The following is a 7,830-nucleotide window of genomic DNA, read 5'->3' as shown; positions in this document are numbered from 1 at the left end:
TCTATGAACTGACATGGAGCAATTTCTAGGACGAAAAAAAGCAAAGTGTAAAGAGTGCCCATAGTATGCTACCTTTTGTGTAATGAAGAAGGGGAAAATACGAAACTATGCATGTATCTGCTCAACAATGCCGTGTAAGCCATGTGGAGTTTAGACAAAAGGAACATATACACCCTTGGCTCTAATGGAAGCGAACTCATAAATATTCTCAAAATCTACTTCTTTGTTTATATTGTTTTCAGTTGAGAGAATTGCCACGTTTGATCACTTATTTTATTTTATTATTATTTTTTAAAGTAGGCTCCATACCTAATGTGGGGCTCAAATTCACAACCCCAAGATCAAGAGGTGCATGCTCTACAGACTGAAACAGCCAGGTGCTCCTTGATCATTTATTTTGATCAAGTGGCAATCTTAAATAATTTTTAATTAACTTAAGCTTAAGTAAAATTATAGTAAAGTCTGTTTTGGTATAAATAAAATATTTAAATTAAAAATAATGGTGTGAGGAGCAACAGTGATGCAAGATGGCCATCAGCCACCATGGGCTGGGACAAATTTATGAAAATCAAATATACAGTCTTAAATAACTTTAATACCCAGAAGCACCTCCCCTTTGTAATATTTGTAACAAAAATGAATATGAATGGAGTTAATAGTTTCAGTGGAGTGGTGGACCCAAGAGCTATATCAGTGCTGGCAAAATGGCAGAATTCATAATAGCATCAAAGTTGTCCTGCAAGAGCTTTGGTGCCTAATGATGTCTAAAGAAAACATGAAACTCCCTCAGCCGCCCGAAGGACAGGGTTACAGCAATTAATTGAGAAGAAAAACCACAGTCCTCCCATTCAATTTAAACAGTCTTCATTTTCCACAGTTACATTTTCTAGATACATCTTGTAGACCTCAAAGTACTGGAAGGGAAGCTCCCATTCAAAGGCAATTTATATTAAGATATTGTAAATGATACTAATTTTTTTAAAGATTTTTATTTATTTGAGAGAGAGAGAGAATGAGAGAGAGAACACGAGAGGGGGGAGGGTCAGAGGGAGAAGCAGACTCCCTGCCGAGCAGGGAGCCCGATGTGGGGCTCGATCCCGGGACTCCAGGATCATGACCTGAGCCGAAGGCAGTCGCTTAACCAACTGAGCCACCCAGGCGCCCCACAGATGATACTAATTTTTGGTCCATTTGGAATATATGTTGTGCTATAAAAAATAAAATAATGTATTAGTCTACCTACTTTTTAATTTTTTAATATTTTATCATCTGCCTTAGTGTTCTTGGGGAATATCAGTCATTAAAAACTACTTAAAAAATGTACACGAGGGTACACATTTTTCCTTTTGCCTCAGGTTCCAATATGGCTCAGCTCTGTGGTCATATTTATTTAAAAATTTGATATGTTGTCATCACAGATTTTTTTGCATTAATTTTTATTTTAAAAAATATTGCATTAAAATATTATTTACTTATTTTTAAAGATTTTATTTATTATTTTGGAGAGGGATAAGAGAGCATGAGTGGGGGATGGGCAGAAGGAGAGGGAGAAAGAGAATCCCAAGCAGACTCCACACTGAGTGCGGAGCCCAATGAGGAGCCTGATACCACAATCCTGAGGTCATGACCTGAGCTGAAACCAAGAGTCGATGCTCAACTGACTGAGCCACCCAGGCACCCCTAAAATCTTACTTATTTTGACTACAGATTCCTCCCCCCTCAATTACTGTGAGCAAGGTGAGTTCCTTACCCTAATGTGGTCTCTGCATCTCAACTGTGCAAAAAGAAACACAAAAAGGATAAACCAAAAACTAATGAGATTGGTTAGGTACAGGCAGTGGATGGGGATAGGATGGAAAGGGTAAAGACACCTCTCTGAGCAATCCTTTTTATATATTTCTGACTTTTAGAGCCATGCCAATGTTTCATATACTAAAAATATGAACAAAATATAATCAACAAAGATGAGACAAAGCCCAAAATGGAATGAATATACACAAAAACCTAACTGTACTGAACAGAAAAGAACCAACCTAAGTAACTTTGGAAAAGAGTAGTTTGACTCTATACACACTAATATCCTCTAAAGCCAAAGAAAAAATAATTGAGCACAAATACTTTACTTAGTAGTTTGTTTCTATCACAAATATGGATTAGTACTCTTAAACTACTTTATGTATATTGAAACCAATAAGTAAATGTATTGTGGATAGTGAGAGCCCGGTTTCTCACTGTCAGGGAGAGCAGTTAAAATAAAGAAAGGGATAGGCTGAATGAAACCTATGATGCAGGTTTGGAATTGGAGATATGAACTAATTGTGTGTGTGTGTGTGTGTGTGTGTGTGTACATATACATACAATACATGCAACATATAAATACACACACACTTACAGATACAGGACTTCCTACTGCCTATCTAGCACCTATCACTTGATTTCTAAATACCACTATCCAGGGAATGGATCTTTTTGCTTACTGTAACCTCAGGCACAAGAATGACTTGCTGCTCCCCTACAAGCCCTGTGTTCCCTTCATTTACTTGCTCATTTTCTTTTCCTTGCCAGAACATGGTTCCCCTCACTGATGCTTCAGGAGTCAGCTCAAATGCCATCTCCTCTGGAAGGACTTCTTAGTTCCCCTGAGTCGGGCATGAATTGTTTCTGAATCCCAAGGCATGCCACCTAGTTTGTACACTCTTGAAACATGTAAGCTTATTGAGATACCTCAATAAAGCTATAAGGAAGAAAGAACTGACATTAGCAGCTGCTGGCCTGGAGGAGGAGCCACTGGTATTCTCAAACACTGTTGTGCAAATGTAAATTGCTACAACCACTTAGAAAAGCAGTCTGGCCTTTTCCTATAAAGTTAAACATACTATTACCGCATGATCCAGCAATCCCACTCCTGGACAGTTACCCAATTTTTAAAAAAGATTTTATTTTATCTATTTGTCAGAGAGAGACAGAGAGAGAGAGAGAGGGAGCGCACACACAAGCAGGGGGAGCGGCAGGCAGAGGGAGAAGCAGGCTCTCGACTGAGCAGGGAGCCCGATGCAGGACTCGATCCCAGGACCCTGGGACCATGACCTGAGCTGAAGGCAGACGCTTAACCAACTGAGCCACCCATGTGTTCCCAGTTACCCAATTTTTAATTAACATTTATATTGACATCGGTATCAGTATAAGAATGTGCATAGTGGCTTTATTTGTAAATGCTAAAAATTGGAAACAACTCATAAGTCCTTCATCTGATAAACTGATAAACTGCAGTATATGTAGTATAGAATACTGCTTAGCAGTAAAATAATAAACAACTGGTACATGGATGAACCCCAAATTCATTATGTTAAGTGAAAGAAACCAGACTCAAAAACCAATGTACTGTATGATTCCATTTATATGATAATTTAGAAAAAGCGTAACTATAGGGAGAGAAAACAGATGAGTGATTGCCAGGACCTAGAGGTGATGGGGTGAGGTTGACTACAAAAAGACCAGGGGACTTTGGGGTGATGAAACTTATCTATATTGATTGGAGTAGTAATTGTACAACTTTATGTACTTGTCAAAACTTGTAGAACCGTACTCTAGAAAAGGTGAATTTTACTGTATACCATTCAATCTCTTAAAAAAGCAAAGCAATAAGGGCACCTGGGTGGCTCAGTCGTTAAGCGGCTGCCTTCGGCTCAGGTCATGATCCCAGGGTCCTGGGATCGAGCCCCGCATCGGGCTCCCTGCTCAGCGGGAAGCCTGCTTCTCCCTCTCCCACCCCCTCCCCGCTTGTGTTCCCCTCTGTCGCTGTGTCTCTCTCTGTCAAATAAATAAAATATTTAAAAAAAAACGAAAAAAAAAGCAATAAAACAAAGTTACGGTATTGACCTGGAGGTTTAATTTTCAAGAATATATATATGTTTATTTTTTTTAATATTTTATTTATTTATTCATGAGAGTCAGAGAGAGAGGCAGAGGCAGAGGCAGAGGGAGAAGCAGGCTCCCCGCCTAGCAGGGAGCCCGATGCGGGACTCGATCCCAGGACCCTGGGATCATGACCTGAGCCGAAGGCAGACGCTTCACCATCTGAGCCACCCAGGCGCCCCAAGAATACATATGTTTAAAGATGTTTATCATTTGGGGCTCCTGGATGGCCTTGTCGGTTAAGCGTCCCATTCTTAACTTCAGCTCAGGTCATGATCTCAGGGTCATGGGACAGAGCCCTGTGCTGGGCTCTGCACACACTCAGCAGGGAGTCTGCTTGAGATTCTCTCTCTTCCTCTGCCCCCCCTTCCTCAGACACACACACTCTCTCTCTAAAATAAATAAATAAATCTTTTAAAAATAGCATGTTTATCATTTTATAGTCTACAGCATTGAAAAACTAAAAATAACCCAAATATCCAACAATGGAGAAGTGGTTAAATAAATAGGGTATAAGACAAGTGCAAATTAAGTCCACACCCATATCACTTATCTATAAGATTGGCAAAAATCCAAAAGTTCCACAACATACTCTATAGATGATACTGCGAGGAAACAGGCTGGTGGGAATACAAAATTTTACATCTCATGTAAAGGGGAATGGACAACATCTAGCAAAAATCCTACATGTTGTGGGAGCTGTAAGGCTTCATGTCTGATACTGCAACTTGAATTCTGCAAGGCAGTCAGTCAGGAAGCATAGATGGATATATGGATATAAAATGAGAGAGCACAAGGACAAGCCATCCACAGACATGAGCTGAAATCCATGAGGACAGACCAAAACTGATGCCAGTTCTTCCTCCCTCCAACCTTGAGGAACTGGGTGTCTTGCAGAAGGTGGTGTCCTTCTCACTGAGCTAGATATCCACAAGGCCTAGGAGTTGTAGAAACTGAATGACGATGCAAGGGGAGGTGGGGCAGTTGTAGGCCTGGATTTTGCCCTGTGCCAAACCAGTGAGCCAGTAAATAAGCTACGATGTGTGTTAGCCACAAAAGTACCTGCCCCAAGCTTCTGGGCCTGAAAACCAAAATGGCTGCAGCTTCTCCTCTGCCCATCAAGTTTCATGGGAAAATATCTCTTGTCAACCACCCTAACTATAAACATAGAGGGACGCTCAGCCTAGCCAAGTTGACCCATTATAATGCCGCGAAAACCTGATAAAAACACAAACTGATGCATGTAGGAGGCTCTTCATTGCTGTACCAATTGCAACAGCACACAACTGAAAACAACCCAAACGTCCGTTAACAGGGAACTGTAACCAGTAAACTAGAGTACATCCATACTGTGCGGCTATAAAATGGGATGTGAAGAAAAAAAAAAAGCCTTTATATGCTGTGCCATGGAGTGATGTCCAAGATACGCTGCTAAGTGAGGGAAAAAGAAAACAAGAGACGCAAAACAATGAGTATAACATGTTGCCTTTTACCTAAGAAAATATTTCCCAGTTCTGTCCATTGGAAAGTCCTAGAAAAACAACTAACTCCATAGCAACAAGCACCATTCCACAACTAGAATGTGGTCTCTAATCCCATTCCCACTAAAGGGATCAGGATCCTTAAAGAAATGGTTGAATCCAGGTTGGGGGTAGGAAATGTATAAGGTAAGCCTAGAATATTCCTTTTTTTTAAGATTTTATTTTTATTTATTTGACAGCAAGAGAGGGAACACAAGCAGGGGGAGTGGGAGAGGGAGAAGCAGGCTTCCCGCTGAGCAGGGAGCCCGATGAGGGGCTGGATCCCAGGACCCCGAGACCACGACTGGAGCCGAAGGCAGATGCTTAACGACTGAGCCACCCAGGCGTCCCAAGCCTAGAATATTCTATCATACTAGAAAGTAATGTCATTTCACAAAGACATTAAAGCCAACTTGAAGGGCATCTCACTGCCAAAATTTTTGAGCAACAAAAAAAATTATTGAAATAACTTGAAATACTAGCTATGTTAAAATTCATGTGTACGTGAAGATGATAAAAAAAACTTAGTCATCTTCATAGACAGGTAAAACAAGTAAATGGAAGATACAATCACTTATGGACTATTTTTCAGGGTAGCCAAATAGTTGATAAGGGCAAGTTCTCCTTTATAGAAGAATTCTAGTTAATAAATGCAGAGAGTGATAAAATTAGAAATAATGAAAAGAGGCAGTGATCAGTCAAAACTTAGGTGAATGGAGAACTTCATAAAGGAAGAATTAGGCTGACAATAGCTGAACATAACACCATAAAAAGAGAGGCAACCAGACAGTATCTGCCTCTTGTCGCAACAGGATGTATTCCCACCACCTATGAAATGTTCTTGTCAGGAAGGTGAACACGATTCTGGTGAAGCTTCTATATCACAGCTGTCCCACAGAAACCTTCTGCGGTGATGGAAATGTTTTTATGTGCTATCCCATACATAGCTATTTAGCACTTGGCCAGTGAGACTGAGGAACTGACTTTTACATTTTAGTTAATTTTAACTAATTTAAATTTAAGTAGCCACCTGTAGTTAGTGGCACCCACTAACCATTTGACAGAGCAGCTGTAGTTCTGACTGCTAACTTAAAGAAACTACAGGGGATAAAGGGACATGTTAAGTGACAACACGTCTTCCTGCGTAACGTGTCGACCTTGTTTGCATCCTTATTCAAAGAAACCAACTGTGAGACAATCAGGGAAATCTCAACTGGCTAATTCATAATATTAGTAATTATGTAAAATTTTGATTTCGATCATAATGGTATTACATTTAGGTTTTGAGGAATTGTTCTTATCTCTTAAAGATACATACTTAAGTATTTATAGATGAAAATATACATGTCTGGGATTTTCTTTAAACAATCTGGCAGAGGAGAGACTAACAGTGGGAGGGTATATATGAAATAAGAGTAGTTATATGTTGATAACTGTTGAAGCTGAGTGATGGGTATATGGGTATTCAACAGAATATTCTAAATTTCTGTGATGTTTGAAAATTTCCATCACAAAATGCGTTAACAAATGAAGGAATAAATAAAACCTGGAATTAAAACAAGAGCATATATGTACATCCTATGGCCTATTTTTTTTTTTAAGATTTTTATTTATTTATTTGACAGAGAGAGACACAGCGAGAGAGGGAACACAAGCAGGGGGAGTGGGAGAGGGAGAAGCAGGCTGCCTGCTGAGCAGGGAGCCTGATGCAGGGCTTGATCCCAGGACCCTGGGATCATGACCTGAGCTGAAGGCAGACGCTTAAAGACTGAGCCACCCAGGCGCCCCCATCCTATGGACTATTATGCAGCTCCTAAAAAGAAAGCAGTGGGCCTCAAATATTATATCATGGAAAGACAGCTAAGTTACATGAAATCAAGAAGGGAAGTTGAGGAATAATTGCTATGGTTTGAATGCTTATGTCCCCACAAAATTCCTATGTTGAACTCCTAACCCCCTTGGTGATTGTATTAGGAGGTGCGGCCTTTGGGAGGTGATTAGGTCAGGAAAATGGAGCCCTCATGAATGGAATTCGTGTGCTTATTAAAGGAGTCCTGGGACGCCTGGGTGGCTCCACAGGGTCTGGTGGCTTAAACAACAGAAATTTATTTCTTAGTTTTTGAGGCTGGGTTAGGATGCCTGCTGATTCAGTTCCTGGAAAGAGCTCTTTTCTGGCTTGCAGATGGCTGCCTTCTCCTACATACTCACATAGCTGAGAGAGACAAGCAAGCTCTGATGTCTCTTCCTCTTCTTATAAGGGTACCAGCCCTACTGAATCAGGGTTCATCTTTATGACCTCATTTAACCTTTATCACTTCCTCATAGGCTCTGTCTCCAAATACAGTCACATTGAGGGTTAGGGCTTCAACAGATGAATTTGGGGGGGGGGAACACA

At 40.4% G+C, this 7,830-nt stretch overlaps 1 pseudogene; it reads left to right on the top strand.

The window, feature by feature from the left end:
- Positions 1-527: 527 nt before the first annotated feature.
- Positions 528-820, top strand: LOC113928509 (annotated as a pseudogene).
- The last annotated feature ends 7,010 nt before the right edge of the window (positions 821-7,830 follow it).

Source organism: Zalophus californianus, chromosome 5, assembly GCF_009762305.2.
Source record: "Zalophus californianus isolate mZalCal1 chromosome 5, mZalCal1.pri.v2, whole genome shotgun sequence".
Taxonomy (NCBI): Eukaryota; Metazoa; Chordata; class Mammalia; order Carnivora; family Otariidae; genus Zalophus; species Zalophus californianus.
This window is presented reverse-complemented; position numbering and strand designations above follow the sequence as displayed.